At 38.6% G+C, this 12789-nt stretch overlaps 1 protein-coding gene across 3 annotated transcripts in view; it reads left to right on the top strand.

The window, feature by feature from the left end:
- Nucleotides 1-12789, top strand: part of PRLR (prolactin receptor) — a 159185-nt gene that overhangs the window by 87677 nt on the left and 58719 nt on the right. For 2 of the 3 annotated variants that reach the window (XM_071579882.1, XM_071579883.1), the window contains 3 exons: nucleotides 4442-4529; nucleotides 5194-5223; nucleotides 8718-8784. The exons of the other annotated variant lie outside the window; for it this stretch is intronic. The gene's annotated coding sequence lies outside the window, so the exon portion shown is untranslated. The remainder of the gene's footprint in view (nucleotides 1-4441; nucleotides 4530-5193; nucleotides 5224-8717; nucleotides 8785-12789) is intronic. 3 annotated transcript variants of the gene reach the window in all.

Below are 12789 nucleotides of genomic sequence, written 5' to 3'. Positions count from 1 at the left end.
ACCTGAAATTTTCCTTTTTTCCCTACAAGAAATCACAACTTCATAGGTACTACACATCAAAGACAGGTAGATACAATCTAGAGTGTATGGGCTAGATTCTGCAATAGGAGATAATTTATACTGGATCTGTAGGCCTTCATCACCCCACATATGCCCACTGCCATTTTTTCCATGAGATCGTAATGCTTTCTTTTTTCTGATGATGGGAAGACCAGTAGCCATGACTTAAGAATCAACGTTGTGTTCCTAAACTTTTTACTTCTCAGACTTTGGTCATGCTATCCCATTGCATGGAGATCCTAGTGCTACTTGAGAAAAGTTGCTGTTTGTATTTAGCTGATTTTAATCCTCTCAGGAGAATCTCTCTTTGATTCCCACAAATAATAACTATTCCCAGCTCATGGAGAAGTGTGAGGTTGTTTTCTGTGATTCTGGAGGTGGATAGTTGAGCCAAAGATCACCCAGGCTTAGAAGCTGTTCAGTTGTGTGATGGATCTTGCCTAGTAACTCCATGAAAGTCTGGTTATGTCATCACAGTTGTTCTAGGATTTGTAGTGTGAACAGTGTTCATTCAAACAGGCATGAGGGAATCTTGTTGCAGGTAATAACCAATACTCGTGAGTACTTGAAAAATGTCTTTACTTCCTCTCTTGTGTTTTGCTTTTCAGCTCTCTACTGTTAGCAGACTACTGCTGACTAGGTTCAGCAGTTGTGTAAGGTCAGACAATGGATACAAAGAACATTTATTTTAACAGACATATTTTAATAGTCCTTTCATAGCAGTCAGTAAAAAACTAGATTTTCATTGACTTTGACATTATTACTTTAATACTAACTTTTAGCTGCATCCTCATAGTTGAATCAAAACTTCACAGGGATTATCCTTAGTGTTTGCCTGAAATGAGGTGCTTTAAACAAGTTGTGTTTAAGTGTTATTGCATAAGAGTTCAAAACATCTCCACCTCTTCTCTTGTTCTTTCACTGATATTCATCTGAATGGTTCAAGGAGATAAAATAGTAATAAAAAATAGCTCTGCAAAAAGCAAAGTGATTGGTTTTATTTCCTTGAACTGATTCGTTGCAGATGCAGGTGAGTACTGGAAATGATGCTACAGAGAAGACAGTTTATCGGTCAGAACTGTGGAAATTAGATAAAAAACTGTACCACATAAACTGTTCAGCATCACCAAAAAAAGACTGGAAGAAAATTATTTACTACACAAAATGCAAAACTATATTTTTTCATAGGTTAACATCTATAATTTATAAGTATTCTGCCTGTACAGAGATACTTCATGTGAAGATAGATGTCCATTAGCCATGCAGACCCTGCTCCTTAGTTTTGGAGTTGGGGAAACTCTGCATGTTAATATCCCATGCCCAGGTTTGGTTTATACCTTATACAATGCTTCAGGTATTTTCCTCTGTTCTAATCCAAATAATAAAAAAGTTAATATTATAGTGAGTTTTATGACAATACTTTCAGACTGGTCTAACTAGAATGATTGCCTCTCCCTTGCTCAAAAGGTCTGGTCTCTTTCCTAACTAATAATCTCAATCCTGTTGTGCTGCCAGAATGTAATAAGCACCTATATTGTTTAATCAGCCTCTTGAATGTGGAGCAGTCAGTGTCCAATGACTGATGACTGGCAGCTCATTAACTCTCATATAAACTGCCTCATGGGAAAAATTAAAGAGATAAAATCAATGAATTAAGGAGTTTGTTGCCATTTATTCATTTTTTTATTTCATCTACCTAATTTTAATACAGTTAGCTATTTACTTTTCCTTATAGCTCACACTCTGCTAGTATAGGCTCTAGTGAGATGAATCAAGAAACCTTTTTATAAATCAATGTCATGCTTAAAACAGTTTAGTCAGGTTTGATGTAGCACTGATAGAAAAAAACTATCTCTTTTCTGCTCAGTTCAGCTGCTTTCCCCATGGGAAACCTCCCATATTTAGCATGGTGGGAGGCTAATTTTCTATCAGCCCTGAAACTTAGGTCCAGGAGTCCTACTTGGCAGAATGGATTTTTAATCTGGCAGCGCAATCCTGCTAAGCTGTGGAGTAGCCTAGGAGTTAGCTCTTGGATTTGGGCAGGAAGCCCAAAGTCTGCATGAGTATTTCCCAGTCCCACTTGAGACACAAACACAATGCAGGGCAGCAGCATGTGTGTCACTGCAGCCGCTGCCTGCCAAGCACAGCGTTCCATGTGGGGCACATGACGTACATGCCCCTCTCTGCCTTTTGTTTCCAGTTGCCTTGGTCCCCAGATGTGCTAGAGAGATTTGCCTCAAGAAGTCGGTCATGTTTTTCTTTAGAGAATCTATTGATGCAAACATTCTGGAGCATTTCACAAAACAGATATCTTACCATGTAATACTTAAACTGAAATCAAGCGACATGACTTGCAGGGAAGCTCTCTTCTGTGTTTCCTAAAATAGACTGCCAAAGTTAAAAATAGGCAAGACTCTTTGTTAATTTTACAGTCAAGCAAAGCCTATATCTTTGTGTAGCTAGTTGAACAATTCCACAGGCAAGACACATGATACAGTAAACCACATCATGACACCAAAAAATGAAGATTGCAGGTGCACGGAAAGTGCAGTTTGTTCAAAAATCCAGTTAAAACTGAACATAGAGATCCCCTGGAGGCACACAAAAATCATACTGATTTACGGGTATGCTTTCTGTGAGAAAGCTAGTAACTTATGTAATCCTGAGTCAGTCTCTACAGCTTAAAAATACCCCAAGACTGTTAAAACTGATGAGAAGTCAGCAATGATAAATTTGCTCAGAAGATTGTATGTTTAAAAAACTGAATTGTTCTTAAAAAAAAACCCCAAACAAACAACCAAAACATATCATGGGGACTCTTAGAGGCCAACTTTGAGGGGTAATCTTGTTGTGCTTGTTATAGGAGGAAAAAAAAATTAAAAAAAAAAAGAGAAATCATTCTCTCCTGAAGATTTTTGTTGTTGTCACAATTTTCCACCAAATATTTTGAAGAACAAACTGATTTTCTTCCTAATGTAAATATGGCCAGATTTTTTTAATAGAAAAAGGGCTTTTCACAAGCTTTTTAAAAGGGCCCACGACTAGTAAAGTTTTATCTTGTCCATGTCCTTGAGTGATTTCAAATATACCTTGTTGTTTCTGTGTTATATGCTCTAATCCTCTCAGCGCCCACAGAAACTGGATGTGATCTAGCAGCAGAAGGCATTAGAGTGTAGGTGTAGTTCTATTGAATTCAGTATAAGAACAAAGACTGGCCAATTCTTTTTGTCAGAATTAGGCTTTTCTGCATCAGAGTGGGTCATGGATTGTAACACAGAATAGCTGAAATTTAGATTACATCTGTTGGTTCTAAATTTGATTTTCTTAAACCATAGCAAATCCAAAGTGGAAAAGAATATTAAAGCTCTTCTTGAGCTTTAGGATCACTTTAAATTCTAAAGCATGATTTATTGTTAGAGGTTCTTCAAGTTCATTAATGATGTTAAGTTCAGGAAAATATATTTTCTTTGGAAAAAAAGTCTTAATTTTGTCTTTAGAGTTCTGTTTAAAACAGTAAGTTCTTAAAAATAGATTAAAATACACACTAAATCTCCAAAGACTAGTGTTTCTTTAGAAGTGTTTCCAGGAGATCTTTGGAAGGAACAATACTGCATTTGCTTCTGCGTGATTAATTCTTGATAATGAAAGAAATAATGAAATTTTACTGAGTAAACTGACCAACAGTTGTCATGAAGGTAAATAATGGTGAGAATGAGGTGATCATATATGGCAGTTGGGATCACACAGTAGCCTGGAGCCCTTACAGGACAATAAGCACAGTTAGTTACAAACCAGTAGGTAGCAAGAAGTGAGTAATGAAGGTAATTTTTACAGAGTGGAGACTGTATTGCTGACTCTGAGAATGCTGAGGCTTCAGAGACAACAAGCAGGTCAAGTGCTGTCAACTGGATGCTGTAGATTAGCATGAGATCTCAACAAGCTTGCCTGATTTGGTTTACAGGATCTCTGTACACCATTACAAAATGCATCATTGCATATTCAGTGCGTTCCTACATTTTGTGGATGCTGGAGAAATAGAAGGGTGCAGTACTTGTGAGGGAGCTGAAGTCAGCATCTCAATGTGAGGAGAATCAGGGACTCAGTCTAGGTATTCAGATGGAATAGGTGGCTTAATTCTTAAGTAAGTGTATAAAGAGAAAATTATTAAAAGCATTTTCCTCTGGGGACTAAAGCCATAGGAACAGATCAACAAAAGCTAAACCCAGAAAATGTAAAATTAAAATCCTTTCATTTCTGAGCATGATTCTGCCACCAAGATCAGTTATCAGGGATCTGTCTACATCAGAATTTTATGCTACGCATTCATAGTGAGAAGCAAGGCTGAAAATTGACATGACATATTCTTTGTGCCAATTGACAGGGGGAAAACCACAACACTGCACTTCAGCCAGGAGATTCGGAGTTGAAGGTTTCTGAAATCAGAGGAGGCTGCTTGAGAACAGAGTGTGGTAAAATCACAGTTACTTCTGCTCTTTTTCTGGATGAAACAGATGATCTTGAGTTACTTGATTAAGTGGATGAAATGTATTAGCCTCAGATGTGCGAATGGTACTGGATGTTCTGATCTTTGCTTTTGTCCTGAATTCTGTGTCTGCAAATAACTTGGGGTTTGCTTACATAATAAGAAGTAGGATATGTGGAGTGGTTGGATAGAGCCCTACTGTGAGTATCCTGGTAGAAACTTAAGCTGTGGGCAAACTACTGCTAATATAAAATTTGTATTAGCCTAAAGTTATAGAATAATTCTGTATCATGTTGTTACCAAAAATGCATATAATCTTTGAACTGAATTTTAAATGCAACATTACTCCAGAAAACTAATTGCCAGTGTTTTGATTAAAGTGTGAGGCAGGTATATAATTTAAGTATTAGAAGAAAAAATGTAGATATCATTAAATATCTACTGGGGTTTGTGTCTAATGAAAAGGGACACAAGAGTTGAAAGGAAAGACTTCAGTGGAAACATTGTAAAAACACTTCAAACTTCATTTAGAAGCAGAATTAAGATCAGTCCACTTAAAAACCAATATTTGCAAGTAAATTTAGTTTAATATAATAAAACTTTGAACTAGATGTGTTAGGTCACTCTTTGGTTGTTTTATTTTCTTTTAGGTAAACACAGTGCTGCATCTCTATATGCAGGTAATTTCTTTCTAAGTATTTTCCTCATGTTTATGGAATGAAGTTGAACAAGCAAAGCCTGAAAGGCCATCTGAAAACATTGCATTTCTTTAGAAACTAGCACCACCAGAAAACAGGGGTTTTTTTACAATAATCTGTTCTCAGAAAAGCTGCATGTGTTTGCTTGGCATTTTCATTTTGATGTAAATGTGTATAAATTTGTGGGGTTTCTGAGGATTTTATCCCTTGAACAGAAGAAACAAACCTTGGTTTATAACTCAAAACTGTATATGTGAGAAAAAAGATATTTCAGTTCAAAACAAAACAAAACAAAACAAAACAAACATTTAATTGCAGAAGATTTTTGAAGGAGTTGAAATGATGAATTTATAAACATCTGGGCTAAAGCCAATCTTTGTAAGACAATACCAGATCTGAGAACCACAAAACCAAGAGTTTTTAAGACACAGTGACAGAAGGTCAGGCTGCTAATACAAAATAAACTGCCTGCAAATCTGAGAACAGTGCCCCAAATTGCTAACACACAGCAACATACAGAGTTGGGTTTCAACATTGTTCTTCATTTCATATAAGTGTACAGATCTCAGTAAATGTTTAACTTTCCTTCAGCACAACTTTGCACAGCTATGAGTCACTTGGAGTTTGTGGGTTTTTCTCAAGGTTTTACTCAAGATTTCTTTTTACAAATGATTTGGTGAGTTCCCTAGCCATCTACTAGGGTTGGGTAATAAGGAATCTCCATCACCTAATTGTGTAGAAATGGTATAAGAAAGACCATGTAATTAGAAAGTCTCTTCATTCTCAGATATTACAAGATGACTCAGGAATGTTTGTATATATAATCTGTATTAAAGGGGAGGTTGGGAGAAAAAGATGCAGGCAGCTATGCACTGGCCAGAGTAATTTAGAAAATATGGAGAACTTTAGAACAGTTCTTCTAAGCTAAAGACAAATACAAAATAAAGGGGAAATAGAATGAAACACTGAAGGCTTTTGAGCTAGACTAACTGATACCCATCTATGTAGAAGTGCAATAAATCTCATCTAACTTCAGTAAGCATCTTTTTTTATAGATACAAAACTAGGGAATTGAAAATTTTGATTTTAGAAAAGGATTTGTAAGGCTGTATCTCAGTAGTTAATAACACTAGCAGTGAAAGGAAAGCTCTTTTATAGGAGAGACTTGGCTCTGAAGTTCCCCAGGATGAGTGTTGGATCTGAATCTTTGATACTTTTTTGAATCAAGGACTGAGACTGGACTAATAACAAAAATTGCTGTTTCAGAGAGAAGCTGAATAGTTAGAAACACAGGCAAATTATTTTGGCAAGTACAATTCTGGGAGCATTGGCCTTATGTACCTAGATTATTTCAAGCAGAATTACACGAGTGTTAATGATGATATTCAAAGTTTTAGTAAGCTCATCAAAGAAATTTGTGAAGTTCTACTTATTCATATTCAAAAAGCCTGAACTAAAATTGTAGCAGGTGCAAAGAAAGGTTTTGCTCTTACTATTCTAGTAGCTTTTCTTACAAGAAAAGTATGAGCAAAGCATTAAATCATAGAATGGTTTGTGTGGGAATGGACCTTTAAAGATCACCAAGTTCCAACTCTCTTTACCTATGGCAGGGACATCAAAGTCCTGTCCATCCATCTGCTCCTTCAGAAGGGATATTGTATCTCTCCATAACGTGGTACAGCACAGAAAGAATGCCAGAAGGAGACGGTAATACTAAGGACAAGAGAGGAAAAGAAAATGTGACATTCTGATCTGAGCCACAAACAAGTAGATGTAAAATAGTTAATAAACTTTAGTGGGAAATTGGAAGACTATTCTTTTCCATTAATGCAATTAAAGACCAGATCACCTCCCAATAACAACAGTCAGAGCCAAAGAAGCAGCTACTTTAAAAATCTACCTTGATTAGCTAATTAAGAAACTTACGCAATATGGTTATTCATAATAGCAGGTGGCTTGGCTGAATCCGGTGGTTTTGTCCAGCTGCTGCTCCCAGTTATTGCCTCTCTGAGGGCGGATCTGTAAAGTCTGGATGACAGATCGCTGATATATTACAGATCTACCTTAACTCAAAAACTATGTTTTGAAGACTGAACCATGATGCCAGTGTCAGCTCTTTGGAATTGTCAGTTATTATTTTGGTTGCCTGCAGCACATACTTTTCATTGCAGGTCTAGGCAGTGGTTAGAGCTGATTCCTGTATTCAGGGGTATTAAATTTTCCCACTTTAGAGCTTTTGGTGTATCAGTGAGGAATATGAAAGGCTTAATTATGCCTCTGTGAAGTTGAAATGCTGCCTGTGGTGGGAAGAAAATGCTTTATAGCAGCTAGGGGGGCTGTGATGCCCTCACGCACTGCGGTTACAATGGCTGGGCAGCACTTGCAGGACAGGTCTGGCCAAGTGTTCCCCCTACTTTCCTAGCTTTTTCCCAAAGTATGCAAGTGAAGGGAGTTCCTTGGGAAAAAATGGAAGGAAAAGGAAAAGGCAAAGGGGTATAATCCCACTCTTTGGATGCCTCTTCGTAGTGACTCTTGTCCATGTTAATGACAACTGTTGAATTTCTAAAGCTCCATTTTGGTGACCTCCTGCTAAGGTTAGTACAGGTTACCACACTGATATGTGGGGCAATTGCCTTCAACTTGCACTTTGCTTTCTGTGCACTATTGCCTTTCTTCCATATTTAAACCCCTGCTAAAGGGTTTGAAAGCTTTACTTAGAGAATGTTTTTGTTTAGCTGCAAAACTAAATGGAAGGCTATGAAGGAGAAATGCTAGATATGTTACTGTAGCCCAGCTCAGTACAATGAAGATAAGCTTTTCACATTGTTCTCTTAGTTTCTTACCCAATTTTTTATCAGGCATCAAATAACATTCCTGACTGTATCCAATGCCGTGTAAATTTCCACTGTGCACTCAAGTGGGAGTTGCAATTACATAAACACTTTTGGTGTTTATGCACTTCCCACAGAGCTTTTGGATCCCTTGTGTAACAATCTCTTTCAATAAAGAAAACTGTATAAGCATTAATCATCCAAACATAGCAGTATCCTATAGTTTGGTGGGTCAGGCAGTTTGCCTGGCTGCTGCAGAATTCAATTTGACATTTTTTTTGGCATTGGCAATTCCAGAAAGGTTTGGATTGGGTAAGTGTGTTGTGTCTATCTGGGACAGAGTTAACTTCCCCCACAGCAGCCCTCACAGTGCTGTGCTGTGTATTGGCAGCCAGAAGGATCCTGGTAACACAGTGTCCTGGGCACTGCTGGGCAGGCTTGCACAGCCCCCAGGCTGTGCCTGCAACATCCCCCACCAAGGGTCTGCACCCTGGGGGTGAGCAGGATCTGGAGAGGGGACACAGCCAGGACAGCTTAGCCAGGCTAAGCAAAGAGATTTCCATACCACGGTGTCTGCTTGGCAATGAAAGTTAAGGGAAAGGAGGAGAGGAGAGAGCAGCAATTATTAAGGCTTTTGTCTTCCAGAGTAACACCTAAGCACAGTGAGGACCTACTTCCTAGGAGGTAGCTGGACATCTACTGCTGATGGAAGGTAGGGAATTAATCTTTTTGTTTTCCTTTATTTTTGTGTGCAGGCTTTGCATTTGCTTTACTAAACTATTGAAGCTTTTGGCTTGTTTAACTAGAAAGCATGGTGAGTACACATATATTTATGTGTTCTATTCAAGAAGCTGAACTATTTTTTCTCTACTCTTTTATGTCTCCATTCATAAACTCCTAGGGAAATGTAGCCTAGCACAGTTTGAATTTAGAATGACCTGTCATGCTACTGGCTATAACATTTATGGCTGGGTTTGACATTGTGCTGTGGCTGGGTTCAGCTAGCAAATGCTTTTGCAGAAGGGGAGGTCCTGTTCACCCCCTCGTCCATCCCCTTCTGTGTTCCTACCTACCTGTCAACACTATCACCTTTACATTGTCTTTGGTGCTCACTGTAGCTGTTATGAAGCTGATTTAAGTAGCTGACCTGACAAAAGTTCTTTGTCAAGGTAGTTGGTCAGTGTGTATCTCAGCTGGCACATGGGGAAGCGGGAGAATGTGACTGGGAGCAAGGAGTATGAAGGATGTGAAGCCACCCCACTTCATTGATCCACTCTTCCATATTGTCAAGATGCCACAGCTCTAGTTTGAAACCCAGAATGTGCTGTCTGGCAACAAACTAGTTGGAGACAGAAGGTTTTCGTGGTGTCAGAGATAGGCATGTTCATAATTTGTGTCAGGGCACAGCCCACATTGCCCAGTTAAATCTAGTGAGGATAGCCAGGTTCAGCCATGCCTCCAGATGTCCAGACAAATCCATAGGGATGAAGCAAGTCGAGAATCAGGCCAGAAGGTCGAGTTCAAGGCTCAGGATCAGGGTCCAGATTAGTGGGGTGCCTGGCCCAGCAGAGTCATGGCAGCACAGCTCAGGTGGGGCCAGTATGAGGCCCTCAGCTTAAAAGCCACTGCAGAGCAAAATGGGGAGAGCACCCATGGGTGCTTCTCAGCAGACCTTCCTGGGAGAGCTGTTTTCAAGGTTAGACACTTTATTGAAGCTGATCCTGAGCTCAGGCACCCAAAACCCCTGACAGGGGGAAGGTAGAAAGGGAGTGCTCAGAGCTCTGGAAGCTTTCAGAGAGCATGTATTAGCTCAGAGCTAGAACTGCAGTGAAGTAATAAATGTTTTGATGGGGTGGAGGGCCATGCGTACAATACATTTTATTCTCCAGTACCTACTGTATCTGATTTTTCTATTCTCCAAAGCATAGATAGAGAATCAAATAATACAATAACTCCAAACACCATTTGCTTTCTCCAGAAACAAAAAAAGTGTTTGGAAAAAGATTATCACTATCTTACAGTTAGATCTACACATAGCATCATATTTGGTATCTTCTTTCACACACAGTAAACACAATATTCCCACATATGAGCTGGACTGAACATTCACAATATGAAGTCTTGTGTTCTGCTGTGTATTAACTTTGAATGGTAAAGGTGGCATATAGGATCCAGGATCTTCACTTTCACATTAACCAGCCATAAATAAACACGACAGGATTTATAGCTGCTCATATGGGGCTGTGGTTCTCTTTCAGATTCATAAAGCCGTTAAAAAAGTCACATGTATAAAGCAAGAAAACACATAGCCTTACTAAGTTCTGGTTCTATCTTTCACTCAATTAATATACCCAGGACAATGACACGGTTCATGAATTATGAATAAGTCATTACAACATTTAAAGAAAAATGTGGTCTAAAACCAGCTTACATTTCAAAGGTTCTGGCCTTACAAGATGAATGTACTTGTTATCATAATACAGTGGAATTATTCTCTTAAGTAAATTAAAATAATACACTTCATCTTTTGAAATGTCTTTGGGTCACTAGAGCTCTCTGTTGACTTAGGTTTAGATTTTCTTATATTTATTCTGCTTTAGCATATTAATATATATTTGATCCACATTAAAAAAAAAAAAGCTAAGTTTTAAAATCCCGCTGATGTCCCTTAGTAAGTAATTATGTGACTGCCCATTGGCAGTCTTGACCTAGTCTTAGAGAATATCCCTGACGTTAGTCTTCCTTCATGTTGCTTAGCATTCTGAGTCAGAAAGATTGTTTCCAGAACAAGGTTCTGTTTCAGTATCCTGCCAGTCAAACAAGACTAGATATGAGATGGAAGAATAAAAAGGTTGTATTTGAGTCATTCTTTATGGTCTACATGTATAGGTGATCAATCTTTTTTCATTACAGTTAGAAAAGACCTAATTTTTCCGTACAAGAATAAAATCAAGATATGTTTATGAGAAAAACGTATTTTGGAGGTTTCATAAATTTGTTTTTAAGTTTATAAACTATGTGTCTCTTTTTAAATTATGTTTAAGTAGAAATAATATATAAATGTGTGTTGTTCCAAAGAGTTCTGTTCTCTCTGTACTTTCCTATACAAACTATGGTCTCGCTGCTTTAGTCACTCAGATCTGTTTTAGGATTAAGTCACCTGCTACAGATAGAACAGTGATACTAGATTAGTAATGACTCGTGTCTGACTCTATCAGACTTTTAAAATTAAATATAAAACATACATCCACTTTTCTGTTAGGCTTCCAAAGATGAAAACATACTTATCTCTTCAAATTCACTGTTCCTGTGCATGAGATTTGAAGGTATAAGCAAAGGTAGCTTTTGATATTCTGAGTCATGTAAGACTCATGCAAAACTTAAATTTACATCACCTCCTGAGTTTGGTGAAAGTGTCTGCCTTCATTTCCATAGGAATACCTCTAATTAGAGGTATGCTAACTTGTGTTTTTTCTGCATTCTTCTCTCTTTTACTATTCCTCCTCATGTAAATAACAATCAAAGGTTTTGTATCATCATCTTTCATTTTCTTACTCAACTCACTCTATTCTGAAGTGATGAAATAACTTCTCACTTTGAAGTACAAAGTTTTTGATTTTGCTTTTGTCATTTAGGACCAAAACATCTTTCATAATCTTTATATACCCTTTCTAAACCAAGTCCAAATACCTACTGATTGCTGCCATGCCTTAAATTGATAGTAAAATTTGACATGAACTTATCATGGTACTCAACAGCTTTTTTTGCCCCAGTCTTCATGAGCAACTGCTCAGCCACCTCACCCATGTTGCAAAAGTCAAGGGTAGGGGCAGGGAGAATGAAGAACCACCTGCTGTAGGAGATCAGATTCAAGAACATCTAAGAAACCTGAAGGTGCACAAGGCCATGGGCTGTGCAGAGGGAATTTGCAGATGAAATGGCTAAGCCAGTATCCATCATATATGAGAAGTCATGGAAGTCAGTGAAGTTCCCACTGACTGGAAAAAAGAGAAACATAACCCAAAGAGGGTAAAAAAGGAAAAGCCTAGGAACTACAGGCTAGCCAGTCTCAACTTGGTGTCCAGCAAAATCATGGAGCAGATGCTCCTGGAAATTATGCTAAGGCACATGGAAAAGAAGCGGTGGATTGGTGACAAGCCAGCATGGCTTCACTAAGAGCAAATAACACCCCACAAATTTGGTGGCTTTCTATGGTGGAGTTACAGTGTTGATGGACAAGAGTGACTGGCATGACATCATCAACCCGGACTTATGCAAAGCATTTAACACCAATCTGCACAACATCCTTGTCTCCAGACTGGAGAGGCATGGATTTGATAGATGGACCATTCAGTGGATAAGGCATTGGCAGGATCAACACCTTGATGTCCAAGTGGAGACCAGTGACAACCTCTCAGGGTTCAAGATCTTTGTTGGTGACATGGACAGTGGGATAGAGGGCATCTTCTTCAAGTTTGCTGATGACACCAAGCTGTGGTGTGGTCAACACACTGGAGGGAAGGGATGGCATCCAGTGGGACCCAGACAAGCTCCAGAGGTGGACTCATGTGAACATCATAAAGTTCAGCAAGGCCAAACTCAAGGTCCTCCACCTGGATAGGGAGAATCCAAAGCACAAGTACAGACTGGGCAGAAAATGAACTGAGGGCAGCCCTGAAGAGAAGGATTGGGGCTTACTGGTGAATGAGAGGCTGAA

The sequence above is a fragment of the Pithys albifrons genome, chromosome Z, assembly GCF_047495875.1.
Source record: "Pithys albifrons albifrons isolate INPA30051 chromosome Z, PitAlb_v1, whole genome shotgun sequence".
Taxonomy (NCBI): Eukaryota; Metazoa; Chordata; class Aves; order Passeriformes; family Thamnophilidae; genus Pithys; species Pithys albifrons.
This window is presented reverse-complemented; position numbering and strand designations above follow the sequence as displayed.